The sequence below is a fragment of the Dermacentor albipictus genome, chromosome 3 (genome assembly GCF_038994185.2).
Source record: "Dermacentor albipictus isolate Rhodes 1998 colony chromosome 3, USDA_Dalb.pri_finalv2, whole genome shotgun sequence".
Classification (NCBI taxonomy): Eukaryota; Metazoa; Arthropoda; class Arachnida; order Ixodida; family Ixodidae; genus Dermacentor; species Dermacentor albipictus.
In genome coordinates, this window is record NC_091823.1 from 169,259,425 (window position 1) to 169,269,593 (window position 10,169).

General features: G+C 48.0%; 1 long non-coding RNA gene and 1 other non-coding gene across 2 annotated transcripts; both read right to left on the reverse strand.

Moving 5' to 3' along the window:
* Positions 1 to 3,020: 3,020 nt before the first annotated feature.
* Positions 3,021 to 4,562, reverse strand: LOC139057036 (uncharacterized). Its single transcript, XR_011512537.1, has 3 exons — positions 4,289 to 4,562; positions 3,388 to 3,481; positions 3,021 to 3,193 (listed from the first exon to the last, which is right to left on the reverse strand). It is a non-coding gene; the product is annotated as an uncharacterized lncRNA (long non-coding RNA).
* Positions 4,563 to 9,362: 4,800 nt separating this feature from the next.
* Positions 9,363 to 9,433, reverse strand: TRNAG-GCC (transfer RNA glycine (anticodon GCC)). Its single transcript has one exon. It is a non-coding gene; the product is annotated as a tRNA-Gly (tRNA).
* Between the last annotated feature and the right edge of the window lie 736 nt (positions 9,434 to 10,169).

Genomic DNA, 10,169 nt, shown 5'->3' on the forward strand with positions numbered 1-10,169 from the left:
TTTCTTGTACATCTGACCTCATCGTTTCCTGCCTGCGTTTGACCAACAACTGCCGATCATCGTCCGATAAGCTTCAAGTTCCAACGGTGAAGCGAGGACGGAGAACGAACGAAACTTTACTGGGTGCCTCGATGCGCGCGCCCCCGCTTAGGGTGAGGACATCTGCGTCGTCTGCTACGGCGGCCGCCATTCTCGCTCCCACTGCATGCTCGTTCTCGCGGAGAACGGACTCCTCCGCTTTCCGGCTCCCTATCTCACGCTCGGCAGCGACTGGGGCTAACCCCCTTTCTCCCGCGCTGTTATGCGGAGGGCGTTAAAAGGCTGAATGGGCATTTTTCTTCGTGAACGGAGGCGCGCTAAACAGGATTGTATGGGAAACCTCACTGATGTCCCAATGCAAGTGAGTGAATTTGATCGGTAAGAAAATTCAGCGGACGCGGTCAATGCAACAACGTCTTGGTTCCGCACGCTTTGAAGAAACAGCATCAGCAACGGTAATAAAATATAAAGTCCCCTTTTCGTCTGGTAACAGCCAGATGAATACAAAAGCTGTTACCCAAGCAAACATGAAATCATTTATTCAGTGCTTATGAAAACACACAAAGTTAGAGATTTGTGTTTAATGGGAACGTGAACACTGAACATTATTGCACTTTTTAAAAGTCGACATTTATGTTAAATAGACCGTAATTGATAAAATAGTTGTGATCACTATATATATAGATGCACACTTCAGACTTTGAAGGAAAAGGCTCGCAGAACTGCAGATTCCAGCTTGCTTACGCAAGGCTGACCCCTGCACAAGTCTTGCTTCCGTGGCCACTAGGATGAGTGCTCGGAATTTGTCGGAGATGAATTCGGAGCCTCACTCTGGCATATGCAGCAGTCAGCATTTTGCTTATTCGTTCTTTGTGAGCCATGCATGTGTTCACTGAGGGTTTGTCTATGCCTTCGAGATAGGCTATCAGAGAACGAAGTGGCGACTTCATGGTGAAAAATTTGCCTGTGCACCATGAGTTGACAGCGGTGAAATGTTCCTCGTAGTTTTTTAAAGTTTTCATGACATCAGCGCTTGGATATACGAGGTTTTGCCCATCCCTGACGTATTCCTTGAGTGCAGTCAGGGAAGCATACTGATCGTCAGGCTTGCCAAGGAGAGCAGCCTTGCACTGCGGACAAGTTATAGATTTCAAAATTCCTTTCAAAATAAAACCGCCAAGGTAAAACAAGATGCGGCACTCGGTTGACGTGAGCTCTTCAATGAACAGAATTTCCGTGTCGTTGATTTCATCGACTTCGCTTTCTGCACATTCCTTCTTGCTATGTGCAAGCAGATCGACAAGGTATTCGCGGTCGTCAAGTTCGTAGCTTGTTGATCTCGGAGTGTGAAGAAAGTGGCTGACGCTGACGAGTCGGAGTGCACACTTCAAGTCATACGCAGTGGGCACTGGCTTCATGAGCCGCACCACAGAAAAAAGGTTTTCTAGGCAGTCTTGCAACAGCCTGCTCGTGAGGAGGAATTCATACCCTTCACTGCCAAGAAGCACTTCTTGAAGGCGAAGGACAGCCGTTGTCGCAATTAGGACCCCTGCTTGCGATGGCTTCCACTGAGATCCAGTGCCCATTTTCAGTTCTCTGATGGTGTCTGTTGCCGTGCGTAGTGTGTCCAAGGCGGCATGATATTTAGTAATGTTCCTGCGGCTTAGCGCCATGGTGGGATGACGCGATGACATGAGGGCATACCACCTAGAAACGAGGTCCATAAACCACGCTGTTGTTTCGGCCTCTGGCTCAATCACTCCTTCTTTTATTAGGAACCGAATAGCTGGTGGGGCTTCACGGAAGAGCTGGACAGCGACTCCTACTTTCATTTTGGTGAAGTGCCCACAACTAATGTGGGTTTCTGACAAATTTGGTGCTACCTTAAGTTCGTTGGCTGCGTCATAATCCAAGACGGCCTGTACATGCTCCAATTTCACCTTCGAGGCCGTCAGTCCGTTCCTGCTTACTGTAGTATCACTGAGTGTGAAAACTTTTGAGCTTAGAAGCTGTCCTTTCAGGTTCTTAAGGACATGTGCCGGGTCCGAGATGAAAAAAAGTTCCTTCCCTTTTAAGGTTGGGTGAGGTATTGAGCACGAAGTTGTCGAATGGCGGTGGCTCGAAAAGCCAAATTCTCTCCACATAGCGCGGTTTGCTGCACCCATGTCACATGTGATAACACGGACTCTTAGAGAAATCTGGCTGCATATCTGCACTATTTCCAGGACATATGCCTTGAGTACAGAGCCGTCCACGTGCCTACCAGTGAATTCATAGGCTATCACTTGCTTCCATCTCTGGTTTACCCCACCTAGCATAAACACCAAAGCATGATTGGCTGGCTCTTCAGGCTTTGAGGGCAACGTCGTTCCTCCCAGAAGCACGTCTTCGCCACGGTCGAGTTCAAATCCGGGTGCTATCTCCATTTCATCTAAAAAGAGAACGCAGTCTTTCTCCACGTCCTCCATTCCCTCTGCTTTCGACCTCATGACGTCGATCACTTCATGCAGGATACCTGGCAGAAACTTCAGGCCCTGAATTCTTCTTGCTAACGTTCTGCTGGATGGAAGAGGGTAGCCAATCTTTCTGAGTGTTTCATACCCGGTGGTTCCACAAGCAAATTTAATTTTTAGACCTTGCTTTACTGTTTGCGCTGACCACGAATTACCATGATTGTTGTTCCGAGAAAGAGCACGAATTTGGTCTTCATTTAAAAACTTCGTATTTCGTGAGAAATTAGTTGCCTCTTTCTGCAGCTTGCGTACCTGCATCTGTAGTTTTTTGACAGTGTTCTTAGATTCGTTATGATGTTGTCTAAGCTTATTATTGGCTGCTGTGAGATCTGCAATCTTCTTCCTAAGCTCAGCTGCCTCAGAATCGAGGGGTTGGGTCGCAGTAACTATTGCAGTTTCTTGAAGCCGTGCATCCCTGGGGGTCGAAGTAAGTTGCCCATTAGCATTGTTGGTTTCTGTAGCCGCCAATCTCTCATTTATCTCCCCGTCTGACGAAGAATCAGCGGGAGAAAATTCCTGCGTAGTTGAGGGAAGAACGTTTCTCACTTCTCGTGAAGAATTGTGTGCGGCTGCGTCGTCACTGAATAATGCAGGCACGTGTGCATTTCGTTCCCTTGGTGGCCTTCGCTCTTTAGGAAGTTCTGGAAACAGATAAATAAGAAAAAATGCCCATTACATATATTTAAGATTGTGTTAACTAAAAGCAGAATAGAAGGCGCGCCAGAAAATTTAATATGTATGCGCATGAATCGTTTCCTCACATAACTTTTTCAAATGTAGATAATGAGCCGATAAGCAACGTGGTAACAAATACCAGGGTCAGGAGGCATCTCACCTTTGAATGGGAACACCGTTGGTACAGCATTAGGCTTGAGCTTCTTCCACCCATCCGCGCGGTTCTGTTCGAAGCTGCTGGCTTCGAAATGAGCCTGCAGATGAATTTGATATTGAAATTAGCGGCGCATTTCCGGCTCGATAATGAAAACAATGAAGGCAGCACGCAAGAGAACACAGTAGTCCAAATATCAGTCGAATTACTCGAATGAGAGCCTCAATCTGCACATAACATATCCTGTCTATCTCATTCACTGACTTAATCCGCCATCGCAGAACGAACCGTCGGGTTAACAGGCCAAAGAACAAATTAGTCGAAATATCAGGCGAATTACTCGAATGAGCGCCTCAATCTGCACATAACAACGATCTCTGTTAATCTCATTTACTGACATAATGCGGCGTCGTAGGACGAAGCGTCCGGTTAATAGGCAGCGGAAGCTACCCAACGCCGCACACATGTCAAAAACAACTTCAGAAATCGTGAGTGAATTAATCAAAATTGGTTCCTGGACCATCCATTTGCACAGTAATTGCCACAGCTTATGTGCCCTTGCTTGTCCTCATGCTCTGTGCCTTGATGCAATGTTTGGGCCCAGACCGCAATTCGCTGGCAAGCGCCTAGTAAAGGCAATTACCTTTGAATGAAAAGAAGCGGCGAAAGCACGCGTGGTACGTATTCCCCAGCGGACACGTGTCGTGCAATTTCGGATGCGAACAAGCAAGCGGCAGACAATGGCCTGTACCGCGCTGTAGTGAAACTCATTTACTTTGTTTTAGTGTTTCACGCAGCTTTCTTAAGCCGAGCAAGAAGAATATTGAACGACACTTAGCTGCCCAAACGCAACAAAATACAAATAAATCGCAACAAAAACAGCACTGAACCAACATGTGGCACTTACGCTGCAGACACACGAGGAGTTCGTCGGTTGCCACTTGTCACGCTTGACTCGCACCAGCCACAGAAGCCGCCTTTTTGGGTCCCTTGGAAAATGGAACATCCTCCAACCATTTCTCGAATGGTTGGAGCACTGAGGAACACAACATCCAGGCATTCTACGCCGATGAAAGCCGCGCGAACGCAGCAGCGTTTCGAGGACGCCCGCACAGCAGCGCGGCGAAGTCGACGCGGGCAACGCAATGGCGGAGGGAGCGCGCGAAAACAGGTTTAGGCGGCGCCGGCTGGTTCAAAGGGTGACCTCACCCTAAGCGGGGGCGCGCGCATCGAGGCACCCTATGGGACTCGCGATCGCGGCGCCGTCGGCCGGCCCTTGTTGGCACCGCGTCCTGCGCCGGCCTCGCTCGCTGCCACGATGCGTGCCCACACGTGTCGCCAACTAACGTGCCAAGACGGTGTGTCGTGAGTGGCCTCGACCTCGCCGCCGTTTCATGTGCGGCGGCCGCTTGATAAAGCAACGAGGTTTTCTCGCGTATGCGTTTAGACTCGGCGGACGCATCGTTTAACAGTTGGATGGCCGTACGCAGAAAACTGCACTCGAGAAACAGCGACGGTGCGTTGCGCCTTGCTTTTCTCTGCCTCGATTGTGAGGCGAACCGTGTGCGGTCAAACGTCGAATATTGGGGGCACGTTTGGTAGTACAAAGCTCTCGAGTATACCGAACAGCGCCCGGGCGGGCACTAGTGTAGCAACGCCTGCCGTTCGGCATCAGATATAACATTCCACACGTCGCAACATCCACGTATTGCCTTGCGGTGCACCATTAGTTATTTTAACCAACAGGCTAATCGGTGGGCTGTATTTCTGCGACGCATATGCGGTCCTACAGTGTTTTCTGTCAGCTATTCGTCGTGGGCCCCGTGAAAAGAACTTGCGACGGAGTTGCGAGAGACGCAGCACTCCGTGATCACGAAAGGACACAACATGGTGTTTCAGTGATTGCCAGGTCGTACTGCACTACCTCTGGCAACGATTGCTCCGACGAAGCTGCTAGAAAAGCATGTGAAGGTGCACACGTTGCTTTCGTACATTTTATCGAGGACTGGCGCGACCCAGCAAATATTGCAGTAAAACACGTTGTGGGGCTAGCTGGTGCATAGCTTTCAAAAGATGAAAGCCATCTTTTGAAAACCAGCAACTATACCAGCTATCATAAGATTTTACACTGCAGTTGCTGCACTAGTGCCGTACCTGACTTCGCTCACTATAGCTTTCATTCACAAGACCCTTCTCGATCAGATCTTTCCCGAAATGAAGAAGCAGTACTGCGTCGCTTACAAACGGTCGTTTTATTTACAAACGCATACTCATATTTTATTACAATGATCGATAGCGCCACATGCAATGCCTGTACTGGTGAAGAAACTACATAGAACACTTGCTGTGCTACTGCCCGTCGTTTCAAACTTAAAGCTTTGCCACCCACCCCGATCGAAACCAGCTAAACGGAATACTTTCGTCATGCGACAGAATCTGGAGCAATGGTATCACATATCAGTGCTGCAGAAGGCAACAAAAGCACTGCTCATTTTTCTGAAGGCTACTGGACTGAGCAGTACAAAGCAGAGCGGTATAATCAAACTGATAGTAGCTGGAAACTTTCACTGCGCTGGCGACATCAACACTAGACTTTCTATGCTTCTCTTAATGATGTCTTCCCCTGTACCGTTCGCCCTAAATAGATGCTCGGGCTCACTCCTGTTGACCCCCTTGCCTTTCCTTTACTCTTATCTATATATCTGCAGCGAAGAGTGAGTAACACTAGCGACAGCTCTATTCATTAATTAAAGCGGTCCTTAACCACCCCTCGGGCCTGGAGAACAAGCACAGTCCGCGGATATATATATATATATATATATATATATATATATATATATATATATATATATATATATATATCGCTCTTGAATACACGCTGATTTGAACATGTAAGCCGAAATTTGCAGTCGTGCGCGTCTCGTGGAGCTCGCAAGTGGAGCGCCAAGTCACCCCTTTTTGAGCTCTAATTTCAACGCATGCTCCTCCCTCCCTTCTGGACGCTTTATTTCGTAATAGAGCAGATTCAAATACACGGCTACTGTTGGCCAATAGCTGACGTCCATCAAGAAGCGTGTTTGGATCAGTGTGCTTGTTGCTACTGCTACTGCGTATATTTATCTACGCAGTTTAAGAAACAAGCTGAAGTAAGCGAAAATCTGCATTCGAATTTCATTAATAATTAGGTACTTCCGGAAGAAGCCGTCTGCTCACGCTCGGCCATGGCCGCCCGTCTAAGAATTAAACTTTGGCCGCTTTACGTATTGGTGTCGTAGCCGTCGGATCTCGCCTATTCCGACTAGTGTTGAGGCACTCGTCGACTAGCCTCGAATCACGCGACATTTCGGATCAGACAACCCGCATGCTTGCCAGGGTGCGCTCGCTCCTGGCCGCTCCGGGTTGGACGCCCTGGCAGACTTCACTTATTGAGCCAGTGACAGCGCTTCAGAATGCGCAAGTTGGATGTGGCTACTAACTAAGTTGGATGTGGTCAAGCTGGTGGAGGACAAAGCCGGTACGCACCACGTAGCACTGAAGCACGGCCAGACTGGCGGAGCATACGATCGCGAGCGTACGCTTGAGCACTGTGGTGCATAAACCAAACGCTGCGCATGCGCACTGCGTTTGCACGTAACTGCGGTCTGCTACCTGGCGTAGGTCCGGCGGCCGCCGCTGTGTGCCGTGATGAGACGGGGCGCCGTTGGCACGTCGTCGGCGCCAGAATCGGACGGCGTCTGCGTGAGCGTTGTAGGCCCGCCCCGCCGTACCTTCGTAGTTCAATTTATTCAAGAAGGAGCCTTCTTGCTCACTTTACCGTCTGACTTATTTTGCTTCACCGTTCGCAGTATAACCTCTAGCGTATCCTCTGGGTGAATAAATTCAGGTAGGTTACTCGGTTGAGCATCGTCGACTTCTTTGCGCCGAGGTTCGAGAGCGGAACAGCAGCTCGAAAAAGTGATAAATACATAAACAAATAAAACAGAACCCAAATGCATATACCGGTACCCCTCTTTCTTGACGCTCACTTACAGCTAGTACAGATTATATATACCGGCAGCTAGACAGGTGTCACCGGTCATTGCACTCATATGATCGCACATTCAGTGAAGTGAACGACACAAAGAATATAATGTTTTCACGCTGAAAAATGCAAAGTGTTTACGGTCATGTGAAACAGGCGTGCTTTTGACGCAGCTTAACGCAAAAGCTGCCGTTTATAATCGGCCAAACAGTCGGTAAGTTTACCGCGCTCGGTGAAGTGCTCTTCGCGGCCATCCAGTCGATGATAGGCTAGACGTGACACATGCTCGAAAATGGGTCGCACCTCGGCTGTTCTTTGATTAGACCGTGTCTAAGACACCCGCGTACGATATCCAAATGCAGCCCTAGCTGCATTTACATATCCAAATGTCCCGCGGTTTGCTGGGGCGATGTACGGTCAGATATAGGCGGCAATAAAAAAAAAGTGGACGAGGAGATCGTGCAGATCGCAAGACGTATGCCTCTGCGGAATGCTTACATATTTGCATATCGTACATACTGAACGAAAGGTCGGTCGCACAGTTGCCTGTGAATTCGCAAATGCAATTGCACTATGATTCTAAATCGGTAGCCCAATATCTGCTACCTCAATTTATATGAAATACAGCTATGTCATATATTTCTTTTGAATTCAGGATCAGCAACCCCCCTTCCCCCCAACGCGGGCAGGATCTCACAAAAATTAAAGAAAAATTAAAGAAACATTAAAGAAAAAGAAAGGTTGCTTTTTATCGTTGTACGATATTGCGTTTCACTGGTAAATTTATCAACGCAACAGGAATTATATTTTCCAAATACCGCGTTTAAATCTCGGAATGGTCTTTGGGAAACCAAATAACTCGCTTAGCTGTTCAACTGCTGTCCTGCCCCAAACTACCGCTCGTGTCTTCGCCAATATTGTATCACCTGTAACGTTGGCACCCAAACTGGAAAACAATGTCACGTTAATAACTCGTAGCATTATTACGTAGAGAAATGGCTTTCTATTTACATCAAGATGTTCAAGGAGAGGTCAGTTACTGTACAATTTAGTTATATAGTAAAGGCTATCACAGATTAACGTCTCAGAATAAGCGGACATGCTACATAGCCTTGCTACAATCGTGTGTATCTCTCCACAAGTGTGAGCACCCAATTACGCTTGCTTTGCTCACCATGTCATTCTGCCATGTGCTTCAAAGGGGCACGGTCTGTCCACAGGTTCTCAGAATTGTCACAAAAAAAAGAGATTAAGAACCCAGTCATATACTGGTTCCCGGCACACTTAGGACCAAAGATCGGCGACGTCTCCAACCTTAACGAGGCGGCACACGAGGCTGCGCGCGCGCTTACAGACCGCGTGGCTTCACCCGACCACTCGGTAAACAAGGACGCCCCCACTACATGCCATGAAATCATTAAACACTACTACCTACAACGTAGAGAGTATAGCACGCCACACCGCACGCTCACTCGAGCTCAAGCGGTTACGCTCAGATTGCTACAAACAGACCCATACCCCACGCAAAACAGACTACACCATTACATGCCTGAGCTCTACGACAAGTCTTATTGTACCAATTGCAATACATCCCGTAATGTATATCGTTTACTCTGGCCGTGCTCGCAAGCTCACATAAACTCCGAACCGGACAAGCGCAAGCTTGAAGAAGCGATCCGGAGCGAAGAACTCGCTCCCCAACTCTGAGCCGTCCAGCAAGTCCACGACATCGCCAGGAAACTCAACCTCCCGGTTCCGTCATGGGAGACGCCCACTCCATGAATGTCCCAAAGCCTCTCGTGGCCTGCAGGACCTTTAATAAAGTTGATTTCCTTCCTTCCTTTCGGGCACAAAGCTTCACTTAAGCGCCTCATAACAGCCTAACAGCCCGCTAAAAAAGCTGATCGGTTGCTTTAAGCCGTAATTCAAAGCTGCAAATGTAAAAAAAGAAACAAAGATTTGCGTCGGCCGGGAATCGAACCCGGGCCACCCGCGTGGCAGGCGAGTATTCTACCACTGAACCACCGACGCTTTTTTTTTCTTTATTACCGGCTTGGAAAGTACATACAAATATTGTCAAATGAAACCAAATGTTAAAACGTCTAGTCGTTACTAAGACTGACGTGTCATGTTAAAATGGCTTCATCGAAGCCAAACTGTCCAACACTGAAAGCCAGTTTGGCGGATCACTTAGCAATTTCAACACTTCGCTTGTATAATTAACATTCTCGGTAAAATAATACATTGCTGGCCTTGCATCAACATCAGCATTGCGTACAGCCATACGAGTTCGCCACACACTTTGCATACACAATAGCATCAACATGTCCACCGGCACACCGTCAGGTTCAGCACATGGCAAAAATCTTATTCCGAACGCAGTGATAGGAAGCTCCTTTTTTAATGTTCTTTGCAGGATGTCCCAAAGAAAGCGGGCATCGTGGCAGTCAAGAAAAATATGTTCGACAGTTTCTTCCTTGTTACATATAAGACAGTTGTCTGACCATGGGACAAACAAGCCCTTGCTTCTTAGCCATGGCTTAACAGGCAGTGTGCCGGCAGTGTGCCGGCACAAGAAAAGAAAAATAAAGAAAAATATGTTCGACAGTTTCTTCCTTGTTACATATAAGACAGTTGTCTGACCATGGGACAAACAAGCCCTTGCTTCTTAGCCATGGCTTAACAGGCAGTGTGCCGGCAGTGTGCCGGTGGTACTGAACCACCGACGCCGACGTGGAAGACCAACGCAGCATCGCTTAAAATAGAG